This window comes from Aegilops tauschii, chromosome 4, assembly GCF_002575655.3.
Source record: "Aegilops tauschii subsp. strangulata cultivar AL8/78 chromosome 4, Aet v6.0, whole genome shotgun sequence".
Classification (NCBI taxonomy): Eukaryota; Viridiplantae; Streptophyta; class Magnoliopsida; order Poales; family Poaceae; genus Aegilops; species Aegilops tauschii.
The window spans coordinates 63,336,680-63,360,998 of NC_053038.3; the positions used below are offsets into that span (position 1 = coordinate 63,336,680).

General features: G+C 44.2%; 1 long non-coding RNA gene across 1 annotated transcript; it reads left to right on the forward strand.

Moving 5' to 3' along the window:
- The first annotated feature begins 18,946 nt into the window (after window positions 1-18,946).
- Window positions 18,947-20,230, forward strand: LOC141021195 (uncharacterized). Its single transcript, XR_012181353.1, has 2 exons — window positions 18,947-19,348; window positions 19,587-20,230. It is a non-coding gene; the product is annotated as an uncharacterized lncRNA (long non-coding RNA).
- Window positions 20,231-24,319: the final 4,089 nt, after the last annotated feature.

Consider the following 24,319-nt stretch of genomic DNA (forward strand, 5'->3'; position numbering starts at 1 on the left):
GAGTAATGACTTCACATATAAGAACTATATGTGGTAAAATTTATTGAAAGTTAGCAAACACAACATTGGCCACTTGAACAGTTCATGAAAGAATATTGAAGGAAGAGAGATTTCACGTATAAATATACTATCATGGACATCTTCTATGATTATGAGCCCCATTAATTATTTTCAAAATTGAGCAAATTAGTTAAAGTTGGACAAGGAAGACAACGTAATGAGTTATGTTTGGGTTTATTTGTATAGAAGTTATATTGTTATGGATCCTCCAACATGTGGTGCTTGCTTAGGATCTTTTGCTAGGCAAAATTTTGTACTAAGTAGAGATACTACTTGTGCTTCCAAAACCCTTAAACCCCGTTTCATGCCATGAGTGTCCACCATATCTACCTATGGATTGAATCAGATCCTTCAAGTAAGTTGTCACCGGTGCAAAAAGCAATAAAAATCGCTCCTAAATATGTATGATCTTTTATTGTAAGGGAAAATAAGCGTTGTACGAACTTGTGATGGTAAAGAAATAAAAGTGACGGACTGCATAATAAAGGTTGCTATCACAAAGGGAAATACAACGTGACGTTTCTTTGCATTAAGGGTTTGCACATCCAAAATTAAAAAGCGCATGACAACCTCTGCTTCCCTCTGCAAAGGGCCTATCTTTTACTTTCATGTATTTACTTTTATGCAAGAGTCAATAGTATTCCTTCTTATTTCAACATCAATCATTCTTTAGTTGGCAAGCATCATGTGATGGGAATGATCCAAGCATATATGGCCATTCAAATATATTTGATCATGAATTATTATTGTTGACAATTATCTATATGATAAATAAGTTGGGAGGCGAAACATTAAGCCCCTATCTTTCTCTGTGTTTGACGGATGCTATTTGTTCTAAAAATATGCTTTGAGTGTTAGCAATCATGGAAGACTATATGATAGTTGAGTATGTGGAATTTGCTAAATCAAAGCTCTTACATAGACCCTTCCTGAAAATGAGATGAATTGCAATTGTTCGGTGACTGAAAGCCTAGTTTGTTAGTTTTCAAGAAACTTTATGGTCTATACTTTAACATGTGAATAGCTTGCTACTTGATCATGAGAAGTTTTATGAAATGAGCTACTGTTTATGATAAAGAATAATGCTAGAAAATGTGTTTGGAACTATCATTGATCAAATTTATGCACTATGCTAGCATTCACACTTCATGAATTATTTGTTTTATCATTTACCTACTCGAGGACAAGCAGGAATTAAGCTTGGGGATGCTGATACGTCTCCGGCGTATCTATAATTTATGAAGTATTCATGCCATGTTTACAACAATTTTATATGGTTTTGGTATGATTTGATTAGAACTAACCCAGACTGACGCTGTTTTCAGCAGAACTACCGTGGTGTCATTTTTTGTGCAGAAATAAAAGTTCTCGGAATGGGCTGAAAATTTACGATGATTTTTTTATGGACCAAAAGAGACCCCCAAAGCATAAGAGTTGGACCAGAAGCTTCACAAGGAAGCGACAAGCCAGGGGGCACGTCCTACCCCCCCCCCCCCCTCCCGGGAGGGTGCTCCCGGCTTGCCGCTGCCTCGTGGACCCCCTTGACGTGAGACCGACGCCAAAAATTCTTATAGATACCCAAACCTCCGAAAAGAACCCTAGATCGGAAGTTTCGTCGCCGCAAGCCTGTGTAGACATGAAAATCAATCTAGGCCCTCTCCGGCACCCTGCCGGAGAGGGCCATCATCACCGGAGGCCATGGAGGAGGAAACTGGAAGGGGCCATCATCACCATGGAGGCCAATGACCAGAGGGAGAACCTCTACCCATCTAGGGGGAGGCCATGGAGGAGGAAGCACAAGGGGGAGACTCTCCCTCTCTCCCTCTCCCTCTCTCTCTCTCTCTCTCTCTCTCTCTCTCTCGGTGGCACCGGAGTGCCGCCGCGGTGATCGTCTTCATCAACGTCACCATCTTCATCACCTTCCTCATCTCTTTTAAGCGGTCCACTCTCCCGCACCCCGCTGTAATCCCCTACTTGAACATGGTGCTTTATGCCACATATTATGATCCAGTGACGTGTACCCATCCTATGATGTTTTCAGTAGATTTCTTTTGTCTTTTGGGTTGATTGATGATCTAGATTGGTTTGAGTTGTATGTTTTAGTTTGGTGCTGTCCTATGGTGACTTCCGTGCCGCACACATGTGAAGGATTCCCACTGTAGGGTGTTGCAATATTCTCATGATTCCCTTATAGTGGGTTGCTAGAGTGACAGAAGCTTAAACCCGAGTAAGGGGGTTGTTTGCGTATGGGATAAAGGGGACTTGATACTTTAATGCTATGGTTGGGTTTTACCTTAATGATCCTTAGTAGTTGTGGATGCTTGCTAGAGTTCCAATCATAAGTGCATATGATCCAAGTAGTGAAAGTATGTTAGCTTATGCCTCTCCCTCATATAAAATTGCAATAATGATTACCGATCTTGTTAACAATTGCCTAGGACAATTCCGCACGCCGACCCATCATCATTCCACACCTGCTATTTATAATATATTGTAATATATTCTAACATTATGTTAACAGCACCTAGTTTTTATATTTTAGTTCTCCGGTATCATGCAAAGTTATCCTCTTCATACCCACAACGTAGTTTTATTTCTCGTTTCTAGATGGAAGCAAACGTTCGGTGTACGTAGAGTCGTATCAGTGGAAGATAGGACTTGAGAGAATATTGATCTTACCTTTAGCTCCTTGTGGATTCGACACTCAATACTTAACACTTCCATCTTTGGAAATGCTACAATGATTCCTTGCACTTGGGGATTATCACCGCCTACACGAAGGAAGAGGTTGGGGACAAAAAATGCTCTGAACAGACGTGCCATCATCAAAGACTGGTGGAAAGGCCATAGTGGGTGCGATGACGCCCAGTTGCCCTCCCGCTGCTCCGACTAGCAGCAAGCGGGCAAGGATGCCAAGGGAGGCGATGAATACGCTCACCGAGGTGACGAAGAAGAAGAATAAGAAGGTGGTCAGACTGATGCCTACACCGCCTTCTTCTCGTTTGGTGGCTTGTAGCCCAGGTCCGGTAAACCCCTACACTCCTCCGGTGCGTTCGGCCGCTGCAGTCGCGATCGAGGATCATGACTGTCAAGTGATGATATTCCGAAGAGTTTTTTTGTGCCTTTTCTTTTTTGGCCGACACATTGATGATGGTTTGCGATCGTGAGGTTTGAGTTTATTGTTTTTTTATTGTAGTGTGGAGAAGGGGGATGTTGCAAGCTCTATGTCTTAATTGCATGTGCCACACATCCAAGGCCTCGACGATCTAGATTATAATAGTGATAGTATGCTCAAGAAGAAGATTCCGAGGAGAACAATGATCCCGGTGTGGAGGAGATTTAATATCCCGTGGATACTCAAGCAAGCACCGAGAGATCAAAGACAAAAAAACTACTCCCAAGACGAAGACTTGTTTTGTGCCATGCTTGGATGAACGTGTCACCTGATGCATTGGTAGGCACAGACCAAACCAAGGACAGATTTTGGAGCAGGATTGAGACTACTATTTCAACACCGTGAGTTTGTAACCGTCTCATCCCACCGCACTCAAGGCTCTCTTGGACATTGTTGGGGCACTATCAAATAGTAATGCTGTTGGGGAACGTAGTATTTCAAAAAAAATCCTACGAACATGCAAGATCTATCTAGGAGAAGCATAGCAACGAGCGAGGAGAGTGTGTCCATGTACCCTCGTATACCGAAAGCGGAAGCGTTTAATAATGCGGTTGATGTAGTCGAACGTCTTCACGATCCAACCGATCCAAGTATCGAACGTACGGCACCTCCGTGTTCAGCACACGTTCAGCACGATGACGTCCCTCGAGCTCTTGATCCAGTTGAGGACGAGGGAGAGTTCCGTCAGCACGACAGCGTGGCGACGGTGATGATGAAGTTACCGGCGCAGGGCTTCGCCTAAGCACTACGACGATATGACCGAGGTGTGTAACTGTGGAGGGAGGCACCGCACAGGGCTAAGAGATTGTCTGTTGTGTCTTTGGGGTGCCCCCTGCCCACGTATATAAAGGAGGGAGGGAGAGAGGCAGGCCCCCTAGGGGCGCGCCAAGAGTATGGAGTCCTATTAGGACTTCCAAGTCCTAGTAGGAATCCCTTTCCTTTTCGGAGTAGGAGAGAAGGAAAGAGGGAAAGAGAGAGGGAGTAGGAAAAGGCAAGGGGGCGCCGCCCCTTCCCCTAGTCCAATTCAGACCCATGGGGGGTGCGCACCACCTCCCCTTTGGCCTGCCTCCTCTTTTCCCATATGGCCCAATAAGGCCCATTACTTCTCCCCGTGAATTCCCGTAACTCCCCGGTACTCTGAAAAATACCCGAATCACTCGAAACCTTTCCGATGTCCGAATATAGCCTTCCAATATATGAATCTTTACCTCTCAACCATTTAGAGACTCCTCGTCATGTCTGTGATCTCATCCGGGACTCCGAACAAACTTCGGTCATCAAATCACATAACTCATAATACAAATCGTCATCGAACGTTAAGCGTGCCGACCCTACGGGTTCGAGAACTATGTAGACATGACCGAGACACATCTCCGGTCAATAACCAATAGCAGAACCTGGATGTTCATATTGGCTCCTACATATTCTACGAAGATCTTTATCGCTCAAACCGCATAACAACATACGTTGTTCCCTTTGTGATCGATATGTTACTTGCCCGAGATTCGATCGTCGGTATCCTCATACCTAGTTCAATCTCGTTACCGGCAAGTCTCTTTACTCGTTCCGTAATGCATCATCCCGCAACTAACTCATTAGTCACATTGGTTGCAAGGCTTATAGTGATGTGCATTACCGAGAGGGCCCAGAGATACCCCTCTGATACACGGAGTGACAAATCCTAATCTTGATCTTTGCCAACTCAACAAACACCTTCGGAGACACCTGTAGAGCATCTTTATAATCACCCAGTTACATTGTGACGTTTGATAGCACACAAGGTGTTCCTCCGGTATTCGGGAGTTGCATAATCTCATAGTCAGAGGAACATGTATAAGTCATGAAGAAAGCAATAGCAATAAAACTAAACGATCTTAATGCTAAGCTAACAGATGGGTCTTGTCCATCACATCATTCTCCTAATGATGTGATCCCGTTCATCAAATGACAAGACATGTCTATTGTTAGGAAACTTAACCATCTTTGATTAACGAGCTAGTATAGTAGAGGCATACTAGGGACACTTTGTTTTGTCTATGTATTCACACATGTACTAAGTTTCCGGTTAATACAATTCTAGCATGAATAAGAAACATTTATCATGATATAAGGAAATATAAATAACAACTTTACTATTGCCTCTAGGGCATATTTCCTTCAAATGCAACTGGTGGTCTGGTTGTATTGATCAAGTCGACCATGCACCAGTGAGTGGGGTGCAAATAACAAAGTATGGGCCTATCATCCCAGCCTTCTGCAAGAAACATAATAAGAAGAACGGCGGCAAGGCCTTCACATTGCACCATTGCTACAAGGAACTACTTGGCAATGATAAGTGGATCTGGAGGAACTTTGAGACCATGCCAAAGAGATCATGGATTAGCATATCCATGGAAGCCAATGACGAGGAGGATGAAAGTCCATACAAGCGGCCGGATGAAAAAACCCTTACAATAGAGAGGAAGAGCCGTGGAGGTGTCGACGCCCTACAAGGAGGAGCTTTGTGCTATGATTTAGACCAAAAAACCATTGGCGGCCGAACACAAAGAAGAGAAGACGACTAGGTGGAACGAGCTTAAGTGCTTGGAGGACAAGAAATTGAGATCAAAGTTGGCCGCCGAAGAGAGGAAGGTCACGGTAGAGGAGCATCGAATTGCTCTCAAGGAGGAGAGGCTTGCAAAAGAGAAGAAGGTCGGAGAGCAGGCTATCATGTTCATGAAACCATGCACGACTGATGCAACGACAAGGAAGTATTGGGAGCTCACTCGTTTAGAGATCATAGCCTAATCAGATGGGTCTCGTGGTGGTGATGGTCGTGGCCGTGGGGGTGGTGATGATTTCCTTGGAGGTGATGGTGGTGTTGATGAGCACAAAAGTGCTTGAGTTCGTGTTGAAAAGCCTTTGGTAGGGCTCGATCCATGACATAAGACATGATATGTTGTGGTGATTTTGGATCAAACTGATTGATGTGGTGTCTTTTGGATGAACACTATGCATGTTTAAATTCGAATTGCTCGATTAGATGAACTATATGCATGTTTATGGTTGATTTCTTGTGTATGTCCAACTTGAATCATTCGAATGATTGATAACACCGTGTAATTGTTTGGAATGTATGTGACAAAGTCTAAAACAATTGATCATTTTTTCTTAGAGAGTTAAATATAGGGGTCCGGCTAGACCGAGTTTTATTAGAAAACATTGAATACATTGTAGATGTACACCCACACACCATCACACAAAAATGCACAATACTTGCTGGAAAGTAAAGCCATGGTGTTTCAAGGTTAAAAAAAAAAAGACCCACCATAATCGTCTTGCTGTTGACAAGAGCGTCACCTTCCCCTATCTCTACTTGCTTAAAAAGAATATAAGTTTCCGTGTTCACTTTTCTTCCCATCATTTCTTTGTCCAACCTTCTTCGTATGATAATGAATCACCTTATAATTTACTTACATTCTAAACTATTTTCACTTTAATTTATACTTAGCCAACTTCTCGTCAAAATAAGGTAAACCACGTGCAGAATTTGATAGACATTTATCTACGCAATCCCGTTAACATGGGTAAGTAAATCACAAGCTAACATATTAGAATATTTATTTTCTATTCTATTACAACGCACGGGTATTGTTTTATCTACTAAAATAATGCTTCATATTAATCTTTTTTGACGGAACAATCCATATTAGTGAACATCAGACGTCAACACCTGAGATTTGACCGTGGCAGGCCAGGACCAGCGTCTAGCTTGCCCGAAACAAGAAAATTTAGTTAACGTGGACATCAGCCACGGTCGCGCAGCAAGCCGAGCCGGCCGGCCGGCCGTGATCCTCGTGGCCGTGACCACACTCTGGTCCAGTGATGCACGCAAGCGGCCGGGCGGCAGCATGACGCGCACCTGGACACACGCCGGCCGCCCAAGAGCAGCAGCGGAAGCGGAGCGCCTTTATGGTATTTTGATTTGATTCGAGGGAGAGAGAGGTGCACTGAACCTTGCAGCGGGAGGTGCGTAGCTAGTTGATTCGCGTCACACTCTCCTTTCCTTTCTGGTCGAGTCACAGCTAATTGCGTGAAATGCTCGCTCCACCGGCTTTATTAGGACGGGTAGGGTGGATAATCGCTTGCACAGGTCAGCACGGACTATCTAGAAGGGATGGAGGTTGGAGGATGTCTACTCGTCACGTCTTTTCTCACACTTGTGGTAATTTTGAGGTTTGTAGTTGTGCATGCAGTGATATAAGAGCAATTTTAGTATAGTGTCCATCTCGCCCGATCTTCATAATAACCATCATTATATCAATTTTGTCTGAAGATCCACTCTAGCAGAGTCGTCATGCCGTCCTCGGTCGTTTTAATTCTTGGAGGCGCTGCAAATCCACTCAACGAGCCTCCATATTTAGATGTTGGATGAGGCAATGTAGTGTGCCCTTCATCCACCGAAATACTGGCGCCACATGCATTTCAGGACACGAGCTCCCTTCGGTCGTAGCCCATATCCCCATGCCACCTTCATTTCTTGCCACCTCCAAAGCCAGGACCATCGCGGTTTGGCCGTTGTCACCTTTGTTGAGCCATTCCCAAACCTCCCACGCTTCACTGTAGTGTCGCTCCTTCTTCCCGCCGTCCGGCTGCACCACCCCTTCCGCCGCGCGACCTCAAGGTATTCGATCCCTTGCCCGGAGGTAAATTTCCCTAACCAGTTCTTGTAGATTTATTTTAGCGACTCGTATATTTGTGCAGATGGCATAGGATTCACATTATGTGTAGATGGATCCAATGGCGGAGCTTATGTTTTTTGATGATTCTTCGTCGGATTCGAGCTACGAGTCCGAGAGTGAAATCATGGACGTCGAAGTAATATTGATGGTTGTTGAATGGATAGCATCAACCGGAACAAAGAGGAAATGTCCGGGGTCGTAGGTTGGTCAGGCGACATTTCACAAGAACAAAATCGTAGGCCACGAGTGACTCATGCTCAACTACTTTGTGTCAGGTTGTACCTTCCATCCGTACATGTTTCGGCAATGTTTCCGCATTACTGGATGGATATTCTGTCAAATTGTCGAGGACATGAAAGCCAACGAATCTTCTTCCAACGGTGGAGACATATCGTCGGTCTCCTGGGTTTTTCTTCTTTTTAGAAGGGGACCATGACACTTAGGATGATTGCATATGGTTCTCCTGCAGATTCATGGGATGAGACACTTCGAATGGCCAAAAATACAATTATGAAGTGCACTAAAGTGTGCGCTGAAACTGTATTGTGGGTTTATGGAGAGCAGTTTCTGCTAGCACCCAGCGGATCCCCGTGCTTTATCTCCATTGGGTGGAGCACCCTTGTACCGATGACACGACCAGACTTCTAGAGATGCATGAAGAAAATGACTGGCATGGGATGCTAGGGAGTGTTGGCAATTGTTCACATGCTAACATCTCACCGTGTACCTGTGGGGTCGGGTACGGTACACAAGACACATTGCCGGAGGAGTCTTGCCAGGAGCACGATATGCAAGACATGTTGGTGAGATCATTTAGAGATCTGAAACCCCACAAGACCGAAAGGGGCCCCTTCACGGAGTGCACTGGCTATGGGCTGGACTAGGTTGACCAGATTGCACCTAAGGCCTCGTGATTCACTGCCCCGCAACATGAAGAAGAAGAAGAAGAAGAAAAATGAGAGAGAAGGAAAAAGGGCAAAGTTAAAAATTGGTAGATTGCTTGATCGATTGTGGGTTCTTCAATTGACCGTCACTTCTAATCTATATAATGGGCGGTTGGACTTTCCATACAAGAAAAGGACTTCAATTCCTACCTAAAGTGCCAAAAATTGACCTAACTTGGAATGACCACGAGCACCAGGACGGAAAGTCCCGCCATCCCCAAGTTTCCGTACAACAACGCAATTTTGGGCTCCATAGGTTGCATATGACATCGTATGAAGATGTCATCAAACGCAAATTTATTCATTTCGACGAGACCAACAATTTTCATGTTGAAAGTTTTTTTATTTGTGGTCATATTGAAGACGCTAGCTTAGGCTCATTTTCAAACTGCTGCAATTGAAAGCCCCGAAACTTTAGCTATACAAATAAATCCTTTGACTTTTTTCGAGTCATTTGTCTGGCTTGAGCAAGACATATTTATCCTCTGACCTTTTGTCCGGCCTTTGACCAAAGATTTGTCTGGGTTGGGCCGGACAATCCGGCATCTTCAGATTGCTCATATGCAACACATTATTTTGACTTCTGAGCTCGAGCTTAGATGCACCCTGAAAGGATTGGTATGGTTTACTAGAGGGAGGGCGAATAAGTGACTAACGATTTTTAACTTCCTTTAACAAATTAGGCTCAACACGAAAGTAGGTTGTCTAGATATGCAACTAGATGGACAACCTATATCATAAGCACTACAACAACAACAAACACAAGCACAAGGTAAAACAAAAGATAAAAGCTTGCATGAAGTAAAGGCACGAAGTAACCGTAAGTGGAGTCGATGGAGACGAGGATGTGTTGTCGAAGTTCTCTCCTTTGGGGGAGGCACATCTCCGTTGAAGAGGTGTGGAGGCACAGTGGTCGCTAAGATGTCACTAGGATCACCTTATTCTTCTTACGCCCTCACACAATGCAAGATGTCGTGATTTCACTAGTGGTGCCCTTGAGGCGGTGATCGGACCATTACAAACAAGGTTGGGGATCTCTCCATAACTCAATTGGAGGCTCCCAACAACACACTGAAGCTTCATCGTAATGAAATGTCGCTCTGAGGTGACCTCTTCCATCTAGGGTGCCCAAACAACCAGGAGTAACAAGATCCACAAAGGAAGGCAGGGGGATCGGTCAAAACAGGAAAAACTCCCACCCACCCCCGTGTTGCCCCGCTTGGGCGACTCGGGGGGCGACAACCCTAGGCTTCCGCTGGGCGGGCCCCTTCCCATCCTTCCTCACCGCCGCCTGAGACAGTCGTCGCGCAAGCCCGCGGCGCTGCCAAGGATGGTGGCGGCGAGGCCTTCCGTGGTCCTGCCCTCGCGTGGGGAGCCCTGGAACTAGAGTGGCGGCTCCTATGGTGAGGCATCACCGGATCTGCGGTGACCAACAATGCAGAAGGTGGATCTGAGGTCCCTAGTCGCGTGGGGGCGTCATCTTGTGGAGGGGGTGCGCGGCTGGTGGATGCTCCAGCGGCTAGTGGCGTGAGATTTGGCGCCTTCCCCCCTCCCCTGTTTTGCGTGCGGGTCCCCTTGGCCGGGTTGTGCCTCCTTTGGTCGCTGGTTCCTGGTCAGGAGGGTGCAGCTGGTGGCGTGGGGGCAGTCTGGGCGAAATCCCTGGCCGGTCGCGTCCACGGCGACGCCCAAGGGTGTCATTCCCCTCCTTGGAGGCATCGGTATGGACTGTCCCCCACTTCCCCTTTCCCAAGGTCTACCGGGCGAAAGCCCTAACTCTGTTGGGCAGCGGCGGCATTCCCTGTGTCGCTCCCTTCTTGAATGCGCTGCCTTGGGAGCCTTGTGGTCGGTGGGCACATGTGGGTGGTCGGTGGCGACAGCCTTCTTCGTCCCGGTGTGATGCTTCCCCTCTTCCAGTGCTGGATGTCTGCAGCGGTGTTGTTCTGATCAAGTAGAGCCTCTAGTGGCTCGTGGGGGATGCGCTGACCCTCTCTATGTGGCCATCTTCGGCGGCATCCACCCCATCTTGCGACAGTGTGGCGCCTTCGATCCAGGCCAGGAGGTAGTGGCCTTCTTCAAAGATGGTGTGTCGAATGTGTCGTGCCGGGGTCCGTAGGTGCATGGCGATCGATGGCATGCCCCAGTAGTGCCGGTTCCTCTCTCCTTTGAGCATGTGTGATCTTACTCCTGGTGCAACATTCTCAGTTGAGGACCTCGGCGTCAACGGCTTCATCCTCTATTGCTTATCTTCAGTTATCGTAGTGTGATGTTTTCCATCGTTTGTGCACCTTATCGTCATGTATTTCATTTTCTTTGCCTGAGGGTGTGTGCTTGTAATCCTGTCTGGTTGATGGCTTTGTTAATTCAAAGTCGGGCTAGGCCCGAGCCCCACTTGGGCTCGGTTGATGCCTTTTCTCTAGAAAGTAGGGGGAATCAAATTTCTCTCGATGAAAGTTTAGATCGGGGCCTTCTAATCAACATTTTTTGGTTGCTAGGAAGGGAGATCGGGCGAGTTTGATTTTGGGCAACAATGGAGCAAATGGGGAAAGGGGAGGTAGTTGGGTGCTTTATAATATAAAGCGGGGGGAAACCCTTTTTCGTCAAAGGGGAGGTAGTTCTCTTGGGGAAGAAGACTCCCTTTTATACTGGTGGGGGGGTTTAAAAAATCTAGCTGTTATGTTCTGCCTGGGGTTAAGCGGTACTACCGCTAAGCACACAGGTAATTGCTGAGACCCTTAATGGACCAGCGTGACTACTACCGCCTCTAACAAGCGGTATTATCGCAAATTAGCCAGGGGAACAGAAACTTCCATGGTAGTACGCGCGATACTCCAAAGGAAGTACTGCACAATCGGTACTACCGCTAGGAGCAAGCGTACTACCGTGAATTCCAAGAAGAGTAATAGAGAAATCCAAGGTAGTACGCGTTGTACTCAAGCAATAGTACAACACAAGCGGTACGCTAGGAATAAGCGGTACTATTGCGAATTCCATGAGAGTAACAGAGACCCTCCCGGTAGTAACCGTGGCAGCCAGCGGAAGTACCGCGCAAGCGGTACTACCGCCAGATACTCAACAGGAAAAACAGAACACAATGGAAGGACCACTCCAAGGCAGGGGGAAGAGAAAGTGGGCGCATTTAGTTTGTGTACGTGTTGATTCGACCCATACCTTCCAATGGGGTCCCCCTCTTTATATTACGGATTCCCTACAAGTCAAATCAAATGAAAAGAACTGCCCAAAAACCCGTCTTTCCTCTTTGCTTATCTGAGGGGAAACAAATTGTCTTGTGCCATCAATATGAATCTCTAAAATGCTCAATGCACTCGGTTAGTCCGCAAAACGCATTGTCATCAACACCAAAACCACTAAGGAAGAGACATGCCCTAACACACCCGATGAACAATGAAATCAAATAAAATAGAAAAAAGATTTAAAAAAAAATCCAATTTTTGTGGTGCACAATGCTCGTGTGTGTGGGCTCCATGCAAATTTTTGTGAAGTTTGGACACTTGAGGAGCTTGAGGCAAAGAAGACAAAGTCGGGTGTGAACAGTGTAATTTTTAAAAGTTTCTCAGATACTCGAAATTTGTTTTTTTTTCATGAGCTCCTCGAATGTCCAACTTCACAAAATTTTGCACGGAATTCACGCACAGGAGCATGTTGCACCACCGAAAAATAGATATTTTTGGAAAGAAATTCTATTTTATTTTATTTTACTGTTCATCCTCGGGCTTATCTGAGCCATTCATCTAAGATACTAATTTATAATGTTATGCACTAGGAATGTAGTATCATACTCAAATATCATATGGATGATACAAACTTATGATACTACTCACTAAGGCAGCTTTACGTGACAGAGGGAGTAGAAAAACAAAAAAATCCGCACTTATCTCCATGTAAACTAAAATAACATAAGTGTTAGACAATACATTATTAATTCTCATAAAAAATTAGCACTTCACTCGTAGATCTCATAAGACTTGCACTTTATATCCTACATGTAAATTCTATCGTTTCAACTCCAGTGAGCACAGGGGATAACAAGCAAGCCCGTTAGTATCGCCGGACCAGTCTGACCACCTTATTTGCTAGGACTCGATGAAATGGTTATTGAAGAAGACGATGTTGCTCCAACAATGACCATGGAGCAATGTGGACAGACAACATAGATAACCAACCATAGTTCATGAAGAACAAAGGGGGCAAAAACCCCAAGCTCCCAACAACACCGCACTAAGCGCCACCGAAAGGGAATTGAAGCCAAGGACATCTATTAGCAATAACACTGTCATCATTGTCGGAGCAACATCGCCGCGACACCAAAAGCCAGTATAAAAATGGACGAGAGAAGAGATTCACCTACCCTCCGGCACCAATCCATGATGCCAGAGTGAGGGTCAGAGACTCGGAAGTCAGGGGTTATCATCCTTTTCAAAAAAGAAAAGAAAAGAAAAGAGAGAGACTCAGAGGCACAGAGAAGGGGAGAAGACCGATCTCGTGATGGTGGGGTTTATTTTATTTTAAATTTTTGTGAGTTGGGTTTGGGTATCTTTCAGCGGGCTTCGTTAATGATCTGTAACCAAAATCCATGACATAGGATGGGATAATGCAACAGTGCGAACTGTAGTGGTGCCAATGCAACTTGAGCCGTGCCATGACTCACTGCTCTGTTCCTTTCTAAGAGCACAACTTCACGTGGCCAATTGACCAATTGCAAAGGGATGACTCAAAGTTGTATGGGTATCCATGATAATTAAACCCCAATTTTGCCCTAAGAAATAGCACTTGATGGAACAATCTTTCTGACAACGACAACTTGACAAGTCAGCCATGTTGAACAGAATTCTCCAAACATATGCTCTGCTGAATACAGTAAGGACTGAGCAATCGTGGTTGAAATGTTGCCACTGAAACAGTTCAAAATCTGCCGGCCGGGTGACGGGCTCATTAGTATAGATTGGCGTTTTTTTGGGGGGAGCGGCGTTTTGGCTCGGGTGCATCTGCACCCGCGGGTACAGTAAAATTGTTAAAAAAATTTAAAAACTCTGTTTTTATTTTGTGATGCGAGATGCTCATGGGCGTGAATGCGCCAAATTTCGTGGAGTTTAGACATTTCAGTAGCTCTCGGCAAAAAAGATAAATTTCAGATATGTGAGAAACTTTGGAAAACAACACTGTTCAGAGCTTATTTTGTCTTTTTTGCCACGAGCTCCTTGAATGTCATTTAGCCACGAAATTTTGCACGCATCTGACGCACCGAATCATCTTGCATAAAAAAATCATACATTTTTTTAGTTTTTGCTATTTTTTTTCCTTTTACTGTTCATCGGGTGCAGATGAGTCCGGGCACCATTGAATATCCGGTTTTTTACTTGAAAATTGTTCAATTTTTTGCTTCCAAGTTACTTTTAAAGACATACTTGAAAAATATTTCTAAAACATGATGTACTTTCATCGCCTATGGCACCAAGGTAGCTGGTTTCCCTCCATCAAAATTTTCGAACCTACAAGTGGGTTGGACGATTTAACAACGGAAGTGCCAAACTATCCCTTAGAAGATGGTAAGCCACCAAGTTTTTTTTTTGGAGATACACCAAGCAGAAATATAAAACGAAGCGTTTACCTATATCGCAGTCAACTGAAAACCTCATTTCTCAATCGACTTTATAAATGTATTCATACAGATCTAAAATGATGCTGACTGTGCTGTAATAATTTGCTCATCACTGTAAATAGTTAGTATATGGCCTTATTCCAATCAACTTTACAATTTTGTTCATACAACCTAGAAAACTTCTTTTTATGAGGATCTAGAAAACTGTTCACTGTGCGATTTGTATCCTAGTGAGAAAAGAAAAGACAAAAAAAATGTACATAGTTCAGAAAATGTAAAATCTTGCATGAATCTTAACGTTGGCTGGTGGTTCTCACTGTCGATCAGCACCTAGAAAATCTCACACGATTGACATTCAGCAAAACCGTAAAACAAATGTAGATTTTCGCAGTCTCATGGAACCAATTTTTTTGAAAGCAATATCTTGGAAACTACGTAAAATGTGCATGTCTATAGTAACAGGTGGCAAGTGGATGCTCCTATCCTGTAGCTAACAGCTGCGCTTGAAGACCTGTTATGAGATTTCTTCACATGAAATCATTCGGTTGCTGAATTTGGAGGATGACTAGGATAGCCAAGTGTGGGTGTAGGAATTTTTGGCCGGGATAAATCAGTCATTTCTATCTTTGTTTTTTCGAGGTTTCTCAAGTGGGAAAAAAAGGAAGGAAACGTGTGATGTCTAGGTTCGTAGGAGTTGACAAGGTGGCCGGAACAAAGACTTTGCATGTTGTAAAGGATTGGGTATGCACAAAAAAGGCAACCAGGGGAGAGGAACCCTTGCACATAAGACCGACCTCTCCGAGGGGAATTGCTTGGAGTAATGATATTTGTACCGCACTCTAGGAGAGACAAGACATGTGACCAAATGCAGACAGGAGTGAACTTCAGTTCCACTTGTTATGATATATAAACATCGTATTTTATGGAATATATTCCTCAAGCAAAATACTTGATTTGACGGACAATCTCGTAGGAAAGATCTTACTAGTCTAACATTACCAGAAGGGGTCAACACAAACCCATACGAGATACTCCTACTGGCTACTGACCAGTGCCACATAGCTTGGTTCAAAGATGTCTCAAAAAAAATACTCCCTCCAATCCATATTAATTGTCGCCGCTTAAATATTGTACTTAAGCTCCGATTCATATTAATTGTCACCGTTTAAGTATTGTACTTAAGCGGTGACAATTAATATGGATCGGAGGGTGTACTTCATTAGCTTTATATGTCAACTTTTTCCCATATAATTGTCAAAAACGCATTTTTCATGACAAAAAAAAGAGATTGTATTATAAATCATTCTACGCGCTACCACATTGTTCACCTCCTTATACGCTAATGACACTGCAACCTTCGTCGCCCCCATCAAGGAGGACATTGATCAGCTGGCGGCCATCCTGATCAATTTCAGAGAGGTCACGGGCCTGGTCGCTAATCCCCTCAAGAGTGTGGTCGCCCCTATACGTTGTGGCAACCTTGACCTCGATGCAATTCTACAGAGCTTCCTCGCTAAGCGAATGGGTTTTGCCCTAAGATACTTAAGCCTCCCACTCTCAACTCACAGTCTCAAGAGTGCTGGCTGTCAGTTCCTGGTGGATAAGGTGGCGGCCAAGCTTCCGCCGTGGCAAGGGAATAACATCAACACAGCTGGTCGGATGACCCTGGTCAAGTCAGCCTTAACATCTCTTGTAATTTTCCACATCACTGTGCTTGATATGCCACTGGGTATCAAGCAAAGCATCACCAAGATACAACAAGCATTTCTATGAGCGGGAACGGATCAGATATCGAGCGGCAAATGCAAGATCAATTGGAAAACTGTGTGTCGCCCTACAAATTTGGGTGGCCTGGGCATCCTTGACCTCGACAAGTTCACCCAGGTGATTAGACTTAGATGGCTATGGTTTGCTTGGGTGGACCCTCAGAGGGTCTGGTTTGGCCTTGAAACCCCATGTGATGACGTGGACAAGAACCTTTTCTATGCGGCCACGACAATCACCATCGGCGACGGCCTGTCGGCGAGCTTCTGGCACTCTCCATGGATTAATGGGCAAAACCAAAATACATCGCATCGGGTCACACACATTTGCGTCCCCAAGGCGATGGCCAACAATGCTTGGGTCACACACATTAACATGCAAGGCGGACTCTTGGTTGTTCTGATCCAACAATTCTATGACCTTTGGTGCCAAACTCAGGCGGTGCATCTGACTCCAGGTACTAAGGATGGCATCCGTTGGAAGTTCACTGCGGATGGATGCTACTCTGTCGCCACTGCTTACAGGATGCAGTTTGCTGGTTTGATCACGTCTGCAATGCCTCACATGGTTTGGAAGATCTGAGCACCTCCCGAAGATTAAATTCTTCTCATGGCTTGTCCTGCAAGACAGAATGGAGGGCCGATAGGCTCCAGCTCAGAGGTTGGCCAAATTGCGATCTTTCTCAGCTACACAAAAGGGAACCAAAATCGACGGCGCATATCATGTTCAAGTGCCGCTTCACTATCAGGGTGTGGAACTTCATTTTCGGTTGGCTGGGTTGGCAATCGGCGACCCCATCCCGGTGTGACCTTCGGACGGTGAACCAATGGTGGATTTCGAGCGAGGGCCAACTAGGTTACTCTCGGAAGGTGATCCACTCTTTGCAAATGCTCATCTACTCGGAGATTTGGAACGAAAGGAATGCTAGGGTCTTTTGCAACAAGTATTCCCCGCCTTCGCGGGTAGCGGCGACGATTAGAGAAGAGGCAAAGACTTGGGTGATAGCAGGGGCAATATTTTTGGGAATTATTTTACCGGGAGAGTAATCCCTTTATTTCGGACTTGTGTGGTCCTGTAATGACAAAAACTATGTTCTTTCTCCTTATTTAGTGAGATGGGGCAAAGCTTTTGCCTCCGTTTAAAAAAACAAAATGGAAGTCCAAATGTGATTGTTATTACTAACAAATTACACAATCTCAAACTTTTTTTTTTGGAGGGATACACAATATCAATCCTAACACACCAAATATAATAGAATTTACCCATGACTTCTTTATTCTCAACTACATTAAAAGGCTAACATTAGGATTTGATTCTTGATACTCTTCACCATTTATTTATTTTATCTCGACAAGACTTATTGTAGCAGAGAGAAAACATTCAATTGACGTAGAGTTTTTGGTGCTTCAGTGCTAACCTTTACACATGTGACTGGGTCAGTACAAATCCATACAAGATATTCCTACTAATCGTCGTAACAAATTAAAGCTCTTGTCTTGTCAAGAACAAAGATATTTATCATCTTCATGTCAATGTTTTCCGTCACAATGGTTGAAAAATGACTTCCAAAGATTATAAGGTAGACAAATGCAATTCTTGTTAGTAACAAATTACATAATATCCATCCTGACATTAATTTTTTTTACATAATTTGCTCATCCATCCTTATTTCTCAACTACAAAGGCTACCTTTAGGATTAAAATAATAGTAATTCTTAATGCTCTTCCACCGTCATTTGTCTCGACAACAAAAATATCCCGTCAACATAGGGTTTGCGGCGCTTCACTGCCATCATTTACACCACTACTTGGGTCAGCACAAATACATACAACATACTAAAATATGTCGTCGACTTAGGGTTTGTGGCTCTTCACCGCTAAACTTAAACAATGTCTGAGTTGGTACAAATACATAGAATACACTCTTAGTAACCACCATAACAACGTAAAGCTTGTCCTGTAAAGTTCCCTAAGAAATTTGTCAATGTTTTTCACCAAAATTGTCAAAATACCCTTGTCATCAAAAGATTATACAATAAATCTTTGTAGAACATAAGGGAGTATAAATGCAACTCTGGTTAGTAACAAATTAACAATGTCAATCCTAACACACTACAAATATTACAGAATTTCCTCATCCCTTTTTCAAATTTCTAACTGCATTCAAAGGCTAGTTTCAGGATCAACATAATGATTCTAGATCTTCCACCATCGTTTGTCGCGAGGACGAAAATATCGAGTCGACATAGGGTTTGTGACGCTTCACCGCTAACCTGCTAACCTTTACACCGACAACAAGACCCATGTAGATGCCACATCAACGAGCCTACCTCCACCAACAACTAATAAGAATCTTCTAGATTCACACTAAGAGTAAAATGCTTCATGCTTTAGTGCTAACAAATACTAGATGCTAACTGCAATTAGGGGAAGTAAACCCAACCAAGTCACCAAGACAACAGTAACATCCACTGCCAAAAGGAGAGGAAGGAGGCTTATGGCCCACCCCACCCCCCACCCCCTGTTCCATCATGCATGCATAGCTTGCCTGCCCCCTCAAGTTGGTCCTTGATGCAATGTATCCGCCCCCCTTCGCCTCCCCTCCAAGCTCCCCCGAGATTTCAAACCCCACTCATAAAATTGTCTCCCCTCTCTCGCTTCCTCCGTCATCATGCTTGGCCTCTCCTCCCCCCATCCCCATCCCCATCTCCGTCTCCGTCCCTCCACAGCAGCAGCGTCGCCACAGGGGATACACGAGGCACCGCCCCCGCGCACGATATCTGCTTCGCCGTCAGGGGGATCCGCGCGCCTTTGCCGGTCTCTTCCTTTCTCCCGCGCCACCGTAAACTAATCCCGTTTCGCGGCTGCTGCTGGTAGGCGGCGGAATCCAATCCGAGAGCATCGTGTTCGGAACGGGAGTATTGATTTCTTTCCGCTGCCGTCCCCCCGTTCGTGATCTTGGTATCTTTCTTGGTTGGGAGTGTTGGTTTGGAGGAGAGAGGGGCTCTTGGGGCAGAGGTGGATGCGTGGTACGGACATCACCAAAATGCAAGTTTCAGGATCGAAGGTACTACCTTTTTTCTTATGCTTGATTGATTGTCCACGCTGTTGCCATATTTTAGTTTTGGTTGGTCCATCGGTTCGTCGGCTCATGTAGCTAGGTTGTTTATACAAATTTGCGTGGAGAAGTATGACCTTTCACCTAGTATTTCTTGCTTTGGATGGCATAGAAAAATATACCTGAATGTTTGGTTAATAGTTGAACATGATTTTCTTGTTCTCTAACAATTTTCTTCGCCCCACAGGTATTGCCACTTGCGGTGCAGTTCTTCCAAAGCAGATGATGTGCAGTTCAGTCAGAGACTCACAGAGACTTCAGATCTGTTAAAAACCTTCAGAAACCACAAGAGTTCTCATTCATCTCAGTTCCTGGATAGCTGCTGATCTGCACTCACCAAACAATAGATGGATAGCCAGTTCGGTGCAATGGAAAGAGGAGGTAGTAGGCAGAGGAGGAGCCCTGTGTTAGCCAGACCAAATACTGCAAAGAGGCATCTGCAGCAGCAGAGGGCAAATGCTGCTGACAAGAAGGTTGTCATACCGAACTACTTCGGCGTCGAAGCGTTCTTTGTGCTCGCCTGCCTCACCGTTTCATTGCTCATACTGCCATTGGTGCTGCCTCCATTGCCCCCACCGCCTTCGCTGCTGCTGTTCGTGCCGGTCTGCTTGCTCATCCTGTTGATGGTGTTGGCCTTCATGCCGACCGATGTGCGGAGCATGGCCACCTCTTACTTGTAAATAGGCTTGCTGCGTGCTTTTTGTTTCTGATTGTGTGTTGGCATAAGATGAGTGCAATATGAAGCATCTTTATATCAGAATATTATATTTTGAACGGTGAAGTTTAGTAACTTTACAGGGTATTGGTTGGCCAAGATTGTGGTGCATTGCTTGAACAAGATTGTGCAGATTTTGGTGCATTGCTTGAACAAGATTGTGCAGATTTTGGTGCATTGCTTGAACAAGATTGTGCAGATTTTCTGTCATGGAACCAATCTACTGAGTAAATTAACAGCCTCTGCTATATTGGATTTACATCCACCTCAACTTAACCATTTATATTAGTTCTTGATAAGTGACTATTCTCTTATGTTGACCAGCAAAGTACACATAGTTCTTTTAAGTTCATTTGTCAATGTATCCTAAATCTTATTTGTATCATGATTTGGCTTCACTCAGCAGGGCCGTCTAGTCAAATGTTTTGAAATGTCCACTTTCAGTAACGTGCTGAGGCATTTATGCATGCTTAGAACGTTATATTATGCGGCGTCAAGTTAGCTTGGTTAGATTATTATTAGGTCGATCTGCAAGTGGTTTATTGTTAGTGACAAAACATAATTGCAGGTTCCTCAGTTTGTGCTCCAGCAAGCTCCCAAAGAATTGTGTTGCCTCGACAGTTTCTGTCACTGTAATACTATCAGGTTGTCTCAAATGGCAACGCAATGTTGAGTGTTGACTGATTCATTTCAGAGGTTGATTCTAGCCTAAGTAAGCATGGAGGGGCTGTTTCGGTCCAAGAACGCATAATGACTGACCATTACAAGCAACCGGAGGGTTGCTATCACAGTAAGCAATATAAGTAGGGTTCACTACAAGAAATAGAACATGGGAGATAAATTATAAATCACAGGTTTTATATTCTCCCAGGAGCATGGACAAGGTTTGTAAGACTTTGACATTTTGTGTTATTCTGTTTTTTTTTTTGAACCATACAAGATGACCTATGAAATTTTGTTGAGATGAAGAAATTTCAGAAGGTGTTACTATCATTACATGGTCAGCAGCTGAATGTATCCTGGCAATAAGTACTATAGCACCTCAACTGTTTATTTATTATTTATTTTTGTTTCGCAACAATGATGTTGCGCCCATATTAACATTTATATATTAGATCGATAAAGTAATTTCCAGAAGACAAATCAATTGAAGGGCTATAGGTAAAATTTAAACTCATTTGCAGCAAAATATTTATATAGAGCCTTGAAACTGAACTTCGGATCCTGATAGAACAGACGCCATTATCAAAGTTCAGAAAACCGAGTACATTTTCGTTTGTAATTAAGCATAAAACAGCTCAATAAAAGAAGAAAAGAAGAAAAAATGAGCCAAACTCTTCTCACTTAAAACTAGAATTTTGAGCCCAACCTGGTTTGGTGTGGTCAGGGCCTTGAAAGGTTGAGGATTTTGTGCACCACCAATAACTAATGGACCAAAGTGCTGCTTACATCTAATGTTTTTTTTGTTAACACAACATCTAGTATTAATACTACTGGGTCTGGGTCTAATGGACCGAGCTAAGGATAATAGATTGGCTATTTGCAAGGCCCAGTGACTTCGTGTTCTTTTTCGGCCTCCCATAAAAATGTCTTGAAAAAAAAAGCCCATTTAACACCCTCAAGTATTGTTCTTCAGCCACCACCCCCACCACGCCCCCTTCAACTGTCACTTGGGCCATCCCACCCTCTGAATAGCCTTTGTTTGGTATTCTGTGGCCAGACCGCCCTCTAAATCCGAACTAGGAGACTATTTGCAGCAGTGTTGAAAGTTCAGAGGATAGGATGTTCCCAAAAATAATAGTCGAGGAAGCGAAGTAGAAGTGACTTAGGTGACCCGATCACCCACCGGCCACCACGTAGGCCATCCATTTTGCATAACTTGGTTTTTTTTAGCAGCTTCAAAACAGAGCAACAAACACTCCTTTTCAAACTGAATTTGCAAATAAAAAAATTATATTACGAATACAGTTAATAACACTATAATAAATTTGGTAATGCTCAGTGCTCGGACGCTGCTAAGTTTTTTTCCCAAACAAGCCCGGAAGCATGTGTTTGCATAAGAAGAAGAAGGCACTAGACTGGTGTCACATCGTGAGCACACGCCCAAGTTCATTCTCTTCCTCTCCCGTGCTGTCGAATTCGAAATCATCACTGACCCGAACTCGCAAGCAGAGAAAACCAAGGAATCGCTGAAGGGCGACGACACCGACACCGACACCTATCATTTTTCTTCTCCTAGCCTTTTCTTGCTTTTATTCTCCTTCAGCTCCACTACATCTACATGATATACTCCTTCTACACCAGACAATAATAACAATCAAAGATTGCATTATTAATCAGAGAAGATTGCATGATTTGTTTTTTCTAAAAACAACATTTCTCTGTCATAACGAGTTGGACTTTTCAACTGACCAAATTTCTGAATTCTACATCTAAAGACCGTTTACGCCCGGGCGAGGGTCCCCCATCTGAAGGCGTTCCAGTACAACCCCGACTGCTGGTTGCAACTTGCAAGACATCCAGTGAATGAATGAATGAATGGAGGCTGTGTGGATCTCAGGCTCCATCAGTTTTGGTTTCAGCAAACTAACTCAGGCAGTGGATGCGTACATGCAGCACAGTCACAGGAGATTGACAACTGAGAGAGCAGCCATCTTTCATTTGGTTTCAGTTTTATGTTTGGGAGGGCAAGATTACAGATGACTAGTCCATGTTTCAGTCACAACAACAACAAACAAGGCCATATGTACGGTTTACCGAAAACCGGAGAAACATGTTCTCGACTACGCTTACCAAATTTCACACTACAACAGCTCCTATGGATCGCCTTACGCGGCCCGATCACCCACCGGCCCACCAACTGATTATAGCACCACAGCTGTTTATTTATCTCTTCTAAAAAAAACTGTTTATTTATTATTTAATTTTGTTTTGCAACAATGATGTAGCATCCACTTTAGTAATATTTATATCTTAGATCAGTAGAATAATTCCCAAAGACAAATCAATTGTAGGGCTGTAGGTAAAATTTAAACTCATTTGCCGCAGATATTTACACAGAGCCTTGAAACTGAACTTTAGATCTTTTTTTTTTGCGGGGGGACTGAACTTTAGATCTTGATAGAAAAAACACCATTATCAAAGTTCAGAAAACGATCGACATTAGGGGTTGCTGTTGTGCCAATCTGGAAGAATCTGTAAACTACTCAATAAAAGGAGAATTTTTTTTCCTCCTGTAATGAAGCATAAAACAGCTCAATAAAAGAGGATTTCTTTAGACACAATAAAAGGAGGTAAGTTTTCGGCGGCTAGGGCAAACTCTTCACTCCAAAACTTCGTTGGCGAGCCCGTGGATTTGCCTCCCCTCTAACTGCCGCTCCGACGGCCGGTGGTGGGGAGGGGAATCCCGGTGCCTCCGCTCTGGTTAGTAGTTTAGGTTAGGGTCTTTTTAGTCCTCGTAGGTGCGGTGTTCGGGCGGATAGCGGAGCTACTTTTTTGAGTTTGTCTTCCGGGCTCCGATCCTCCTCTAGTACGTCTGTCTGGACGTACTCGACGGAGTTCCAGCGTAGTTCCTGCCATCTTTTTGGGGCGGTGAGGTTAGGGTTTCTCGTCTTGTGGCGAGATTTGGTTTAAGGTGCTTCAGATCTATGCAAGGGTTCAACGGCGACGGATGTGGCTCCAGGGCGTTGGTCCTTAGGGGCACGTGCACGAAGACTTCCCGACTGTCATCGATAAGGTCAGGCCGGCTCCGGTAGGGGAGCGGCAACAGCGGTGCGTCGGCGGCTCGTTCTGGCGGCAGTAGTAACGTTTGGGGGTCTTGGAATCTCAATGTAATTTCTATTATGTTCGAGATGTTTTGTACTTCCGCTAAACTTTGATAATGGATATGGATCATTTTCGCAAAAAATAAAATAAAAGGAGAAGTGAAGAAGAAGAATGAGCCAAACTTTTCTCACTTAAAACTAGAATTTGAGCCCAGCCTGGTGTGGTGTGGTCAGGGCCTTGAAAGGTTGAGAATTTTGTGCCCAACAATGTACAATAACTTTTTTTTAGGCAACCAATGTGCAATAACTGATGGACTGAGCTAAGGATTATAGATTGCCTATTAGTGAGGCCCAGTGACTTCATGTTCTTTTTCAGCCTATCATAAAAATGTCTTGAGAAAAGCCCATTTAACGCCCTCAAGTATTTTTCTTCAGCCACTT